Source organism: Lepidochelys kempii, chromosome 2 (genome assembly GCF_965140285.1).
Source record: "Lepidochelys kempii isolate rLepKem1 chromosome 2, rLepKem1.hap1, whole genome shotgun sequence".
Taxonomy (NCBI): domain Eukaryota; kingdom Metazoa; phylum Chordata; order Testudines; family Cheloniidae; genus Lepidochelys; species Lepidochelys kempii.
This window is the reverse complement of record NC_136381.1, coordinates 74,548,063-74,564,781: the sequence shown is the minus strand read 5'-3', so window position 1 is coordinate 74,564,781 and position 16,719 is coordinate 74,548,063. Positions and strand designations below refer to the sequence as shown.

General features: G+C 39.7%; 1 protein-coding gene across 5 annotated transcripts in view; it reads left to right on the top strand.

The window, feature by feature from the left end:
* Positions 1-16,719, top strand: part of SPIDR (scaffold protein involved in DNA repair) — a 335,489-nt gene that overhangs the window by 19,823 nt on the left and 298,947 nt on the right. The window lies entirely within an intron of this gene.

The following is a 16,719-nucleotide window of genomic DNA, read 5'->3' as shown; positions in this document are numbered from 1 at the left end:
TTGGGTGGGACATGAGGTTTTTTGTTTTTGTTTACCTCTTCTCCCTAAAAGAGAGCTTCACAAACAAGAATATTTCAAATTCTCATTCTTCCCCAAACCTACAGATAGGTAAACAGTATGGTCAGTGAATAGATCAGTTGACAGAGCGTCTTGTAGTTATTAAATCATCACATGAGATCTGATTTAGAAAATAAAATCATTAATTTATAAGAAAGTTGTACAATGTCTTGTGCAGTTTCAGTGGCATGGGTTTTTGCCTTAAAGTAAGAGTGCTGTTCCAAAACAGACTGTTTCAGTATCAGACCTTGAGGCAGCTTTCCTCTGCTAGGATAACCTGTAAGGTACACACTGTTATATAATAATAATGGTGTGTGTGTGTGTGTATGTGTGTGTATATATATATTTATATATATTATAATAATCAACATAGTCATAAGTGAGTTGGAAAAAGGGGTAAACAGTGAGGTGGCAAAATGTGCAGTTGATACAAAATTATTAAAAATGGTGATGTCCAAAGCAGACTGCGAAGAACTACAGAGGAATCTCACAAAATTGGGCAACTGGGCAACAAAATGGCCGATGAAATTCAATGTTGATAAATGCAAAATTTTTAATGCACAGTTGAAAATATAATCCCAACTATACATACAAAATAATGGGGTCTATATTAGCTGTTACCAGTCAAAAGAGAGATCTTAGAGACATTGTGGATAGTTCTCTGAAAACATCTGCTCAGTGTGCAGTCAAAAAAGCTAACAATGCTAGGAACCGTTAGGAAAGGGATAGTTAATGAGACAGTAAATATCATAATGCAACTATTTAAAACCATGGTATGCCCACACCTTGAATACTATGTGCAGTTCTGGTTGCCTCGTCTCAAAAAAGATACAGAAAAGGGCAACAAACATGGCTAGGGGTATGGAACAGTTCTATATGAGGGAGAGATTAAAAAGACTGGGACTATTCATCTTAGAAAAAAGATGACTAAAGGGGTGTATGATGTAGGTCTCTTTAAAATCATTAACGGTGCGGAGAACATGAATAAGCAAGTATTATTTACCCCTTCACATAGCACAAGAACCAGAGATCACCCAATAAAATTAACAGGCAAAAGGTTTAAAACAAAAAAACCCAAACCCAAGTACTACTTCATACAATGCACAATCAACTTGTGACCCTCTTTGCCAGGGAATGTTTTGACAGCCAAAAGAATAACTGGGTTAAAAAAAGAATTAAGTTCTTGGAGAATAGGTCCATCAATGGCTATTAGCCAAGATGGTCAGGGGTTTAACCCTATGGTTTGGGTGTCCCTAAACCTCTGACTGGCAGATGCTGGGACTGGGTGACAGGGAATGGATCACTCTAGAATTTCCTTGTTCTGTCTATTCCCTCTGAATCATCAGGCATTGGCCAGTGTCAGAAGACAGGATACTGGGCTTGATGGACCGTGAGTCTGATCCAATATGGCTGTTCTTATGTTTTTTACAAAATGGTTACCTGTTTCCTCTCACAGAAGATCCATTATCCTTAGGCACCAGTTTTACAAACATTGTTTCTAAATTTGCATGCATAAATTTTAGGTGCCTGCATTTTTTGGATGTCCCAAATCTTGGATTGGTTTGTGCCAACTTGATTTTTGTGCTTCAGCTGGGAAATTGAGTGACAATTGCTGTGCACAAATGCTATTTGTGTGCAGAAAAACTTGATGTTCAAAATTGCACTCATAAAAATAAGCATACATATTTTAGGGGCTGGATTGAAGTAATTTCTAATATTTAGCCCTTGTATTTAAAAGTTCATAGTACTGTACAAGTATGTTCCCAGAATTTCCAGTAGAGGGTGCCAAAAACTAACTATTCAGTTTTACTTTTCAGTAACAGATTATTTGGGAATTCTAGAGAAAAATGGATTTAGAATTGTATACTCTTATGTAATTGCAAAAAGAAAAGGAGTACTTGTGGCACCTTAGAGACTAACAAATTTATTTGAGCATAAGCTTTTGTGAGCTTAATGCACTGTTGTGGCAATTAGAGATTGTGCAGGTTAAATTGTCCAAGAGGGGTTTGTGTGTGTGGGGTGGTTTTTTTTTTTGTTTTTTTTTTTTTGGTATGATGAATACAGATGTCAACATCAAATCTGACATCTGAGCAGACATAAGGTATGGCATGTTATTCTAGACAAAAGGAAAAACAAACAGTATATCTGTAGTAATAATGATAAGTGGAGTGTGAAAACAATGGGCCAAACTAAATTGCAACTACTTGCATCACTACGTCAGTTAAATCAATGGAGTCGCAACTACTTTCACCAAGACTGAATCTTGCCAAGATTATGAAAAAAGTATCTGTCTGAGAATAAGAGTTATGTTTCCCGTCTACTAATCAGGAGTGGGGTAGAATCGCTGACAAGTAGCAATACTTGAATAATTCATCAGACATGATGCTTCTGCTTCTGGCTAGTAGATTAAAGACAAGGGTGGAGAGGCTCCATTTCCAATATCTTGGAGAAAAACCTAACCCTCCTGACACCCCCTGCTATGAAGGGAAAGGTACAGGGTTTTCTACAGGGCTCTGTTCCTGAAACCTGCTTGTGGTGCCATCTCTATTTCTCTCTTTTTATTTGGCTCTGACTAGTAAGATGTCTTATAAACTTGATGCTTCATCCCTTCTAGATGCTATAAATAGGAAGGAGCATTTCCCCCTGCAAGGGTCCCAGAGCTCGGGCTGCAGCCTGAGTCCAAACATCTACACCGCAGTTGAACAACCACTTAGCCCAATCCCTATGAGCCTGAGTCAGCTGGCACGGGGCAGTTATGGGTTTGTAATTGCTGTGTGGACATACCCCATAGCTCTACCCTTTCTTCACCTTCCAGTTTAAATTTTTGATCCCCTTTCAAGTTCTCCAGTGCTTACATTTGTGCCCAAGAAGCAGTGAGACATTAAATGTGATTCCTGATTATTTTGCTGCTACCCAGAGGGCTGAGTAGCAGCAGTGAAACTGACAAGTTTGGTTTTCATTTTTGCTGCTGTTTTACAAAGCCATGAACATTAGTGGAAACATTAGAGCTGTCTGTCTGTAGATTCAGGAAGACTGTACTGCTTTGGTTTGTTTCAAAAGGAAGAGGAAAGGCTATCTTCACAATCATAAGTGCTAGAAGCTTCTTTTAATAGAAATTTAAATTCTATACAACTTGATGGTTTGGGCCTCCATGTTATCTAGGAATAACTTCCCTCTCAGTGCCGACAAGTAAATTTTTCATGCTCTGACAACTAGTAATCTTGTTACTGTTGTGGTAGAGCCCCTGAAATCAAGTGAAAACTGATAGTCATGGCAGACAAGATTACATAAATCTGTAAATAAGAATAGTTGAGGAGTTAGATAATTAGGTGTATCTGCTCTTCTCAGTTGTCAAGTCATTTCCCTAATCTGACCAGCAGAGGGAGAAAGGCTCCCCCCCCCCCCCCCCCCCCGCAGATCTTCCCCCGTCCATACTATGTCAGGAGTCAGTGGGTGATGTGTAGGTAAGTACATCCTCTCCCCTACACCCTCTTCAGAGTACCATCAGGAATCCAGGGTAATATTAATACAGAATGAACTCAAATGAACTCTCTGCACATGGAAATCCACATTAAGGAAGTTTAAAGGAACTTGGGAGTCCTAATAGCAGAGGTGGAATGGAGTGCCCCATGCCCACCTCATACAATCCCAGGAAAACACACTTAGGGTTTGTCTATACGTGACAGTTGTGCCACTTTCATTATCCCAGTATAGTTAAAGTGGTACAACCCCCTCCACCCCAGCGTGGCTGTAGTTATACCAGTATAGTTTATTCCATACAGGAAAGGGGAATCAGCTATAACAATATACAGCACCTTCTATACTGGTACAACCCCTGCATCCATGCTAGGGGTTGTACCGATATAACTACTTCAGAAAAAAATCACACCTCTAAGCAAAATAGTTTATACTGTTACAAAAATTGTGTGTAGACCAGGACTCGGAGGATTCCTTTTCAGTTTTCCTTCTGACAGAGCTCCCTTTTGTGGAAATTTCCATGGGAGTGGTCAGTCTGGGCCATACTTTAACTCTGGGGGCTTGCTCATGCAGGAAGGTAAATCCCCAGTGTAAATTAGTGGCTTCTTACAGCTTTGGTATACTTTGCCATGTTATGCAATATTTGGGACTTGCACCCTTGTAGGAATAATTCAGGCAAACTATCTGAGGAAAAACACAACAGAACTGAGAATACAAAAGAGGTGTTTGCTATAGGAAAGCATTGTCTACAAGATTAATCCTTGCTTGTTAATTTAGTTGGTTAACACTGTAAAATGGGCAACCATTTGAGATACAATATTTGTGTAGTATTTACTAAATCTCTGAAACCTAATGGAGTGTCTGCATAATTAGAAGACTTTTTTGTGTGAAATTTATTTTCTACTACTCAGAAATGCTACACTCCATTAGGTTCTGGAGGGTTAGCAATTCTGTCAAAATATTTTTCTGCAATATTTATCCATTTTTACAGTGTGCTAGACCTCTAATGTCATGGGCCATTTTTAAAGACGAATAAGTTTGTGACTGATGCCTTCCTTGATGCACCAATAGGTTTAGTCTGAAAATTACTTCTCTCCCGTGTTTTATTACAAATCATTTTTTTAAAAACAAAAAGGAGGGTGAGGGCTTAAACAGAAATGTACAAGCTGGATGTATTACACCAGGGTGTATGTACACAGCTTTTACTTATGTGTAGGCCCTGCACTTAAAAAACAGAGGATAGGATTTTCACAGCTGCTTAACATTGGCCTAACTCTGCTCAGTCTCATTAACTTCAATGGGAGCAGAGTTAGGTCAATACACACAGTTTTGAAAATCCCACCCAGAGTTGGGTGGAGTGTGTGTTTTCTTTCCTTTTGGGGAGTGGGGGAGAGACAGGAATGGAAAGGACGTGTTGCTTTTTGCTCAGATACAAAAAACCCTTTTATCTATAACTGACTTAATTTTTTGCATAAGAAATGAAGGATAGACAATACTGATGAGGTCTGGCTCAAGAATGGTCTTCCTCAAGAACTTCCAAAGGGTCGAGGCGGCACTAGCAACCTTTTCCTTGGAGATTCTGGTGTGCAATGATGGTGACCTCCTTTCCAGTATAATTATATAATGTTTTAAGGAGGACTCTATTCCACTCAACGCAGGTCACTGCATTACAAATAGTGGTTTGAATGACCCAACCAGAATGTGGCCTTCACTAAAAGCCTCCTCTCAGAGATAAAAGGCCTCTAATGTAATCAAAAAAGACTAATCTCTTAAATATTTTAAATTTTAAATATTTTCATTCCAGGGGATTAAACAGAATCTAATGTTGTTTAAATCAGATTTCATGCCTCCTACCATGCTGCCTCCTACACTAGGAACTGCCTCTCTCCATCCATGCCAAATGGCCTCCTTTTTTTCCTTCAGATCCCTTCTAAAACACTTTTCTGTGAAGTCTTCAGCATTAATCCTCCTAAAGTAGGTTAACTCTGTTTTATTAAAATATATGTCTGCCTCACTTGGAGCCTGGATACTCCTCTAATGTCCTGTATGCTTAGACTATGTATTGTCTGTGTCTGGTGTGCTGCCAGATTTGCTCACTTTTTGTGACTAGTCCCATTTAGGCCAGAGAAATTTAATTACATGAATGAAGTGAGGAAAATTTGTCCCCTAAATTATGAATTTCTTGGAGCAGTGATCATATCTTCCTCTGTATGTGCTATGTAGAATAAGTAAGGCTTAATAATTATTTAAGGCAGACCCTTTTTTGCAAAACACACTTAATAAGCCTGCCTGCAGTTTATCTTTTAAATTATAAAATCTAATCTGGATGCAAAAGAACCCAGCAAAAAAGCTAACTTTATAATTTGATAGAACATTTTTTCTCAAAGGAATAAATACTACCTGAAAAGGGGTTCCAAAGAGGATGGATCTAGACTGTTCTCAGTGGTAGCAGATGACAGAACGAGGAGTAATGGTCTCAAGTTGCAGTGGGGGAGGTTTAGGCTGGATATTAGGAAAAACTTTTTCACTAGGAGGGTGGTGAAACACTGGAATGCGTTACCTAGGGAGGTGGTGGAATCTCCTTCCTTAGAAGATTTTAAGGTCAGGCTTGATAAAGCCCTGGCTGAGATGATTTAGTTGGGGATTGGTCCTGCTTTGAGCAGGGGGTTGGACTAGATGACCTCCTGTGGTCCCTTCTGACCCTGATGTTCTATGATTCTAAAACATTAACAGTTCCTAAATGGGAATTTTGTTCTAGGAGGATATTCCTTAAACTAGACCATCGCCAGGTTTTTAATGTTTCAGACTTCACTGAAATGGATTATAACTAGTATTCTAAAAGCCCTGCTGCTTTTTGGCATTGCATTGGAAATGGGAGCTTTAAATGATTTATGTAGACTAGAAAATACTCTTCTGTGCAATTGTCTTTCCTCAGTGAAGAATGTTGTGACGTTCTTCCAAATACACACCTGTGGTAGTATCTGAGGCTTTCTGACCTACTAGAATTGGGGCCATGGATGAGTCAGTAATTGATATATTAGTTTATTGCTGCCTCAGTAACTTAGCTCAAAAATGACAAAATAGGAAAGTGTAGCAAGTGATTAGCTTCTCTCTCCCTTTCTGCACCCTGGTCTTATGTGAAGTAGATTTTACATCTTCGATGGCATCCCAGAAATATCCCTCAAAGGTGAGCAGTATCTTGAGCAGCCAGTCATACAAGTATTTTTTCATCATTGTCTTTCACCACTATACTTTTTCTGCATGTAAAATTAAAGTTGAATCTAGCACCTATCTTGTACAATACAGTTAAAAATAGGTTATTTTAGGGAATTGACTCATAACATCAAATGGAATCTGTGTCAAGTCAGATTGATAATTTAAACATTGATAAAAGATTATATGTTTATGTGTTGCTGCAAGCATTTATTTTGGCACCCATGTCTCTTGTATCTGGGCACCTTAAAAAGCATATATTAAGACATAGTAATAATCATAATGAGAGAGAGACCAAACACCACATTCCCCTGCTGCCTGCAGCGTTACAAGTCAGGATACCAGGATTTAATTGGCTGGGAAGGCCTGGACAAAGAGGAGCATCTTGCAGCTGTTTCTGAAAGAGTATTTCTGCAAGGAGCAAATTTCAGAGTTATGAACCCACTATCAAGAAAGATCTGCCTCCAGAACAACAAATACAAACACCTCAACCAGCTTATTAGAAACTCTTATACTTCTAAAGAAATACTTTTCTATGGACAAACTGGTCTTTGACTGCAGCACGCACTAAAGTAGGCCTGTTTTCAAAACCAGTTGGTCAGAACACATCAGGTCAATAATGGTTTAGGAAGCAACTGTCACTTTGCACTCACATCAGTCAGGTAAAATGATTAACTATACAGTAACCACTTGATATAACAGAAATAATATCCTTATAATGGAACACGGTAATGGAATCAGCCTTTCTGTAGCCAGAGGAGACTTATCTTGTGACACCTGGCTTCCATTGACTTGATCAATTTAATGAAGTGTAATAGTCTATTTTTCATTTTTCAGTATAGAATATAGTCCACTCCTGGATGAGTTGTGGTAGTCTGCGGGTTATAACTGCTTTCCTTTAGGGCTCCACATTCATATTAATTGGGCCGGAGTTTGAAGGTAGCTGAAGATATAAGTTGAATCATTAGGTCTATATTGGTCTAAGGGTTGATGGTTTAAAACATTTAGTTTGGGAAGTTCAAATCTCAGCATGGCTGACTTGGTCCATTTTCCTCCTGAGGTAGACAACTGGATGGTGATTATTCAAATAATACCTTGAAATCTCAAATCAGCCCTTTGTGCTGTGCATAGACATTAAATAGCCATGTTACATAGACTCTAGTTCTATAAGTTGAGTTGCTTAGAGGTGGCCACATTTCAGTTTGTTAAATATTCTGGGATGTTTTTCTATATAAATCTAAAATAGCATCCGGTGTATTATGCTATTCACATAGACTCTGTTGAATAGCAGAAGTTACTGAATGAAGTAGAGCCTAGGCCTTGATGGCGCATGCTGTTCATACTAGACCTGTCTATTTTCACTGATTCAACTGGGCAAACACTTTGGCTGTTTGGGTCTACTAATCCACCAGTTCTGCTCTGTTTAACTTAAGGATTCAGTTAAGCTACATCTTCTTTCTTGCATAGCTCTGGAGAGCCACAACTTAAATGCAGCTGACAGCATAGCTATCTCTGCTTATGTGTACCAAATACCTCCCTCTCACCCCACGTTTTAAAATAACATTAAAATTAGGGTGACCATATTTCCCAAACGAAACATGCTGCTGTACCAGGCCCTCCTCTCTCTACCAACAGCAATACCAATTTATAAGTGTAGATCAGGTGTTAGTTTTTAACTCTTGCTGTGGAGAGAAGTGGTGGAAAAGGAGGCTCATTAGCATGAATAGGGTCAGTCTGGATGGTCTGGCATATGTGCATGATGGGTGTTTGCTATGGACTTAGTAGTATTAGAACTAAGGCTTGACCAAACGTTTTGGTTTAATGATTTTAATTCCATTCTCGACCATAGAAAGAGGTTTGTGCACATCAAATTGTAACAAATGCCTGTGTCTTGGGTAGGTTTGCATTTGATCACCAAACTGTCGATAGTGCTCTAATTTACACAGATTTTATTAAAAAGGAGTACTTGTGGCACCTTAGAGACTAACAAATTTATTTGAGCATAAGCTTTCGTGAGGTGCCACAGGTACTCTAAGGTTCCACATGTACTCCTTTTCTTTTTGTGGATACAGACTAACATGGCTGCTACTCTGAAACAGATTTTATTGTTTCTGACTTCCTTGCTAATTTTTAATTTAAAAACCAAACTTATTTTACAGATATTTATAAAGACGGTTTATCCTCAAGATGTTAGGTGGATATTTCTCCATCAAATTTACACCTTCACGATTGTCTGTCTCAGCAAAAAGGTGACGGATTGAATAGGTTTGGGAGTGTGAAATACCCTCTCACCACTAGAATGCTTGCTGCAGCACAGGAGAGAGGGCAGCGTAACTTGAGGAATCTCGTACTGCTGCTGCTCATGCTGTACCTGTTCTCATATCAAATTGTATTGATTGAAGGTTTTTGCCATGTCAAAGACCAAAAATACATACAAACAGCCCCTAAAATATTCAGCAGTAAACAAAATACATCTAAAATGGCTAATCTGTAGACAAAGTTTAAAAAAAAACACCCCCCCCCAAAGCAGTAAGTATACAAAAAACCTTGCTCTTAAATCTCCAGATTTATTGTTTTAAACATTTAGGGCCTGCTTCAGTTTGTATTTAGGGGTTTCTTGCCTTTGACTTCAGTGGGAGCAGAATTGTGCCCTTTGTGAAAAGTGTTAAGCATGTAGAGTTTATGTCCATCTTACTGTATAAAACAAGACAGTTCAGTAGATTCTGATAAGAACAATAAACAGAATATGATGAGATGGATAAAACTTTAAGTTTTTCTGGCTGCAAGAGGAGTTTGGAAGGTTCATAGTCCAGAAACCTTGTCACTTGGGGCTCAGGTGTCTGTTTTCTCTTTCAGACAGATAAGGTTAGTTTCCTCAGTTGTGTATCTGTATACAGTATCTTTTCACCCATTGTATTCCATGTGTCAGAGGCTAGCTAAGTATTTTCATGCTGCTGCTGGCCTCTGCTTGGAGGGTGTACAGTCAGGTGGTGTGGGAATAGGGTGTAGGAGGTGCTACTGCTGTCACTGGCTGCCATTGCAGTGCAAGAACATAGAATCATGGGGTTAGAAGGGACTGCAATGGTCATCTAGTCCAGCCCCCTGCCAAGATGAAGGATTTGTTGTGTCTAAACCATCCAAGACAGATGGCCATCCACCATCTTTTTGTAAACCTCTAATAAAGAAACTTCCACGACTTCCCTAGGCAGTTTGTTATATTGTCCTACTATTCTTACAGTTAAGAAGTTTTTCTTGAGATATAATCTAGATCTACTATGCTGTAGTTTGAACCCACTGCCCCTTGTCCAGCCTTCTGTGGCAAGAGAGAACAACTTTTCTCCATCTTTTTTATGGCAGCCTTTCAAGTATTTGCAGACTGCTATCATGTTCCCCCTTAATCTCCTCGTTTCCAAACTAAACATATCCAGTTCCTTCAGCCTTTGCTCATATGGCTTGCTTTCCTTCCCTTTGATCATCTTTGTTGCTCATCTCTGGATCCTTTCCAGTTTCTCTACAGCCTTTCTGTACAACGGTAGTAAAAAATTGGACACAGTACCCCAGTTGAGACCTAACCAGTGCCAAGTAGAGCAGTACTATCCCCTCCTTGCATGCTATGCTATGCTTCTGTTAATGCAACCCAAAATTGCATTTGCTTTGTTTAGCAACAGCCGCGCATTATTGACTCCTGTCGAGGTTGTGATCTACCACAAGTCCCAGATTTTTTTCACCAGTGCTGCTGCCAAGCCAGTTGTCCCCTGTTCTGTATTTGTGCATTTGTTTTTTTCCCATAAGTGTAGCACCATATATTTGTCTTTGTTGAATTTCATTTTGTTGTCTGTAGCCCAATTCTCCAATTTATCAAGATCCCTTTGAATTTTAGCTCTATCCTGAAAAGTGTTTGCAATCCCTTTCCCACCTTTGTCTAATCAACTGCTAATAGCAATAACCCCTAATGGCTGGAGATGGGACACTAGATGGGGAGGGCTCTGACTTACTACAGAGAATTCTTTCCCAGGTGTCTGGCTAGTGGGTTTTGCCAACATGCTCATGATTCAACTGATCATCATATTTGGGGTCAGGAAGGAATTTTCCTTCAGGTCAGATTGGCAGAGACCCTGGGTTTTTTTTCATCTTCCTCTGCAGCATAGCCACATTGCTTGCTGATTTAAAGTAGAATAAATGGTAACTTGAAGTCTTTAAATCAAGATTTGAGGACTTCAGTAATTCAGCCAGAGGTTATGGATCTATTGCAGAAGGGGGTGCAGAAGGTCCTGTGGCCTGTGGTGTGCAAAGAGGTTGGACTAGATGATCGTGATAGTCCCTTCTGGTCTTAAAGTCTAGGAGCACCTCTTATTAGTCCCACTGGTTAGAAGCAGCAGATCTCATTGCTTGGCCACTGCAAGATTTGTTCATGCTTAGGTCATGGTTCTAAAGTTTTCTGAGAAGCCATAAGATTCAATAATTTTCATTTTTAAAAAAAAAATCTTAGACTCTACAGAAATAGATGGCATTTGTCAGACTCTCCTAGAAATGCTGTCTTCTCACTCTGGGTGAGATGATGAGGGACTTCATCAGACTGGGAGATTATATATATATATAAAAATATACTGATCATTAAAAGAAACGCAAGACAGTTATCTGACTGTAACTTGAAGACTTTTATATTTGTAACATTCTGGAAGAAAGCTCAGTGTTTTTCAACTGCATTTTTCAGTGTGTTTTTAAAAAAATATTCATTGTTACTGTTAGATATATGCTAAAAGTGCCATACTTGAGTGAGTGGGAAAGTGATTGTATATGTTTTGTGAAATATAATTTGTAAAGCAGTTTAGGATCCTTTGTAATGAGAGGAGCTGTATAGTATAACCTATGTACTTGTCAGAAGTGCTTATTTGAATATTTAGGAGGATGTGTTGAGTAAAGTAGTTGCAGCTGTGTTTTTTGGGGTGTGTATGCCTAAATAGGGAATACCTAGTGATGCGGTATAAAGTCCTGAATCTGAAATGGGTCTCTTTCTGCTGAGTAGTAAATAGGTACATTACTTCTAAGTCATGGGGATCTAGGACTGTCATCTCAAATAAGTGCTAATAAATCCTTTTTTTCATAGAATCTTAGAAGTGTAAGACTGGAAGGGACCTTAGTAGGTCATCTAGAGGAGTGGTTCTCAAAGCTGGTCCGCTGCTTGTTCAGGGAAAGCGCCTGGCGGGCCGGGCTGGTTTGTTTACCTGCCGCGTCTGCAGGTTTGGCTGATTGTGGTTCCCACTGGCCGCAGTTCACCGTTCCAGGCCAATGGGGACTGCAGGAAGCGGCACGGGCCGAGGAACGTGCTGACCGCCCTTCCCGCAGCCCCCATTGGCCTGGAGCAGCGAACTGCGGCCTGTGGGAGCCGCGATCAGCCAAATCTGCGGACGTGGCAGGTAAGCAAACTGGCCCAGCCCGCCAGGGGCTTTCCCTGAACAAGCAGCAGACCGGCTTTGAGAACCACTGATCTAGAGCAGTCCCCTACACTGAAGTAGGACTAAGTATTCAATGTCCACTCCTCCGTATCCTCTTCTACAGGCTGAACAACCTCCCCCGTTTCTTTTTTTCAATCTTTCCTCATTGGTCGTCTTTTCTAGACTTTTAATCATTTTTGTTACTCTCCTCTAGACTTTCTCCAATTTGTTCATATCTTTCCCAAAGTGTGGTGCCCAGAACTGGATGCACTACTTCAGTTGAGGCCATATCAATGCTGACTAGAATGGAAGAATTACTTCTCATGTCTTGCTTACAACACTCCTGCTAATACATTCCAGAATATTTGCTTATTTTGCAACAGTATTAAATTGTTGACTCATATTTAGCTTGTGATCTGTCATCAACCCCAGATCCTTTTAGGCAGTACTTCTTCCTAGGCAGTAATTTTCCATTTTGTATTTGTCCAATTGATTATTCCTTCCTAAGAATAGTCCTTTGTATTTGTCCTTATTGAATTTCATCCTGTTTATTTCAGACCATTTGTCAAGATCATTTGAATTTTAATCCTGTCCTCTAAAGTGCTTGCAACCCCTCCCAGCATGGTTTCATCCACACATGTTAAGTTTACTCTCTGTCATTATCCAAATCATTTATGAAGCTATCGAATAGAATCAAACTCAGGACAGATCCCTGTGGGATCCCAGATGATATGCTCTTTCAGCTTAATTGTGAGCCATGAGAAAACTTTTCCAAACCAGTGGTGCACCCACCTTATCATAGGTCCATCTAGACTAGTGGTTCTCAAACTTATTTGATCGGGTCCCCTTTCTTTGTGTCTGTCCCCAGTGAGGGATTGGGGCAGGGAGTGGGGGAAGAAGGAGAGCCTGAGCTGCCTCCTAGTGAGGGACTGGAGCAGAGGGTGGGCAAGGAGAGCCCAAGCTTGGGCTACCTCTTGGTGAGCTATTACGGGGAGGGGAGGAGAGCCCAAGCCTGGATGGTAGGGCTCCGTCCTCTTTTACCACTGCCTACTGGATGTGCACGGCCCTTCTGCATGAACCCCAGCCATCCGGGGCTGACAGCTAGAGCTCTTTATTTAAAAAATAACAAACAACAAAACAGTACACGACTCGGGCCTCCCTTGGGAGGTCCGCCCCAGTTTGAGAACTAATGATCTGGACTATATTTCTCTAGTCTGTTTGAGAGGGTCATGTGAGATGGTATCAAAAGCCTCACTAAAGTCAAGATATATATGACATCTGCTTCCCTGAAATCCACAAGGCTTGTTATTCTGTCAAAGAAGGATATTAGGTTGCTCTGATATGATTAGTTCTTGACAAATCCTTATTGCCTGTTACTTATCCATTTATTTTCTTATAGGTGTTTACAGGTTGATTGTTTCATTATGTGCTCCATTATCTTTCCAGGTACTGAAGTTAAGTTGACTGTTCTGTAATTCCCTTATTGTCCTTATTCCCCTTTTTTTTTTATAGATAGGTACTATATTTGCCCTTTACTTATCCTGTCCTCCATGAGTTCTCAAAGATAATTGCTAATGGCTCAGAGAGGTCTTCAGCCAGTTTCTTAAATAGTTAAGAATGTATTTCATCAGGCCCTGCCAACTTGAAGACCTTTAAATTGTCTAAGGCTATGTGTACACTAGAGAGCTTACAGTGGCACAGCTGTAACAATGCAGCTGCGCTGCAGTAAGATCTCTCGTGTAGCTGCTCTGTGCCAAGGGGAAAGAGCTCTCCTGTTTACATAATTAAGCCACCCCCAATGAGTGGAGTTATCTATGTCAGCGGGAAAAGCTCTGCCACCGACATAGTGCTATGCATACTACCATTTATGCTGGCATAATTTAGGTCACTCAGGGGAGTGTTTTTTTCACACCCCTGAACGACATAAGTTTTGTCGACATAAGTGGTAGCGTAGACATGGCCGAAGTAATTCTTAACTTGTTCATTTCCTATTTTAGCCTCAAATCCTACCCAATTTATACTTCTGCCATTGCTGCATTTTCTGTTATTTCTGTTGTTGTCATTCCATCCTCATTGTGTAATGCGCCTTGGTCTACCTCTTGCTTCTCATAAGCTATAAAAAAAAATTTCTTGTTACCCTTTATGTCCCTAGCTAGTTTAATCTTTTTTTTTTTTTTTGCCTTGGCCATTCTAATTTTGTCCCTACATGCTCGTTGTTGTTTTTTTATATTCATCCTTCATAATTTGACCTAGTTTTCACTATTTGTATGACTCATTTTTGAGTTTCAGGTTATTGAGGATCTCCTGGTTAAGTCAGGGTGGTCTTTTCTCATACTTCATATTTTTCCTATGTATTGGAATAGTTTGCTCTTGTGCCCTTAATACTGTCTCTCCAAAAAAACCTGCCAATTTTCCTGAACATTTTTTTTCCCTTACACTTGCTTCCAATGGGATCTTGCCTACCAATTCTCTGAGTATGCTGACTCATAGAAGTGTAGGACTAGAGACTTCGAGAGGTCATCTAGTCCAGTCTCCTGCACTCAAGGCAGGACTACATAATAACTAGACCATTCCTTACAGGTGTTTGTCTAACCTGTTCTTAAAAAACCTCCAATGACGGGGGTTCCACAACTTCCCTAAGCAATTTGTTCCAGTGCTTAACTACCCTTATGTCCAACCTAAACCTCTCTTGCTGCAATTTAAGCCCATTGCTTCTTGTCCTATCCTCAGAGATTAACAAGAACAACTTTTTACCCTCCTCCTTGTAACAACTTTTTATGTACCTGAAAACTGAGCGGGGGACATAAGTCCTCTCTTCTCCAGACTAAACAAACCCAGTTTTTTCAATTTTTGTTCATAGGTAATTTTCTCTAGACCTTTAATCATTTTTGTTGCTGTCCTCTGGACTTTCTCCAATTTGTTCACATATTTCCTGAAATGTGGTGCCCAGAACTGGACACAGTACTCCAGCTGAGGCCTTATCAGCACAGAATAGAGCGGAGGAATTACTTCTCGTGTCGTGCTTACAACACTCCTGCTAATACATCCCAGAATGATGTTCTCTGTTTTTGCAACAGTGTTACAATGACACACATTTAGCTTGTGATCCACTACAACCTCCAGATCCCTTTCTGCAGTATTCCTTTCTAGGCTTTCATTTTCCATTTTGTGTTTGTGTAATTGATTATTTCTTCCTAAGTGGAATACTTTGCATTTGTCTGTATTGAATTTCATCCTATTTACTTCAGACCATTTCTCCAGTTTGGCCAGATCATTTTCAATTTTAATCCTGTCCTCCAAAGCAATTGCAATGCCTCCCCTTGGTATCATCCACAAACTTTATAAACGTACTCTCTATGCCATTATCTAAATCATTTATGAAGGTATTGAAAAGAACTGGACCCAGGACCAATCCCTGCGGGACCCCACCTCCAGCCTGACTGTAAACCACTGATAACTACTCTCTGGGAATGGGTTTCCAACCATTGTGCCCCACCTTATAGTAGCTCCATCTAGGTTGTATTTCCCTAGTTTGTTTGAGAGGGTCATGCAAGACAGTATAAAAAGTCTTATTAAAGTCAAGATATACCACATCTACCACTGCCCCCCATCCACAAGGCTTGTTAACCTGTCAAAGAAATCTATAGGTTGGTTTGACACGATTTGTTCTTGACAAATCTATACTGACTGCTACTTATCACCTTATCTTCTTGATGTTTTCAAATTGATTGCTTGATTATTAGTTCCACTATCTTTCTGGCGACTGAAGTTAAGCTGATTGGTCTGTAATTCCCTGGGTTGTCCTTATTTCCCTTTTTTTTATAGAATGGCACTATATTTGCCCTTTTTCCAGTCCTCTTGAATCCCTCCCATCTTCCATGAGTTTTCAAAGATAATCTCTAATGGCTCAGATATCTCCTTAGTCAGCTCCTTAAGCATTCTAAGATGAAGTCTGCCTTCTTGAAGTCCACTGTCTTTATTCTGCTGTTTTCCCTCCTACCATTATTTAAAATAAGTATAAATAAACTAAAAGCATTGTAGTTATAAATCTTTTGGACAATAAACACTAATTCAGATGTCCTGAGTGGAAGAGGAGGGTAGTGAGATTGGGGGTGAGGAGGAAAATATATCCAACCCTGAATTTCAGAAAGCTGTGAGGAAGAGCTATGTTTATGCCAGGTTTGTGCTGTATGATGCATAATCTTCATGTTTTCAGAAATAGTTTCTTAGGTCTGAGTACAAGTGTGATTGGATTTAAAATCAAACAACTTAACTGGAAAATAAAGTTTTGGATGCAGTGCTTTCTGTGTATTCTTTTTGAACATATTTCAGTTTCCTGCTCTAAGTATTCAAAAGTTGGCACTTCCTACTGTATATTGAGGCCATTGCAAAAAATAAAATAAAATAAAATAAATAAAAAATGCTTGTGTTCTGGAAGGGACTGTGAACCAATGCAGCACGATCAGCTAAAAGCAATGCTAATCTTTATATCAAATGACTAAAGACCATACTGCACCCTGCCTTATGAAGGCCTATA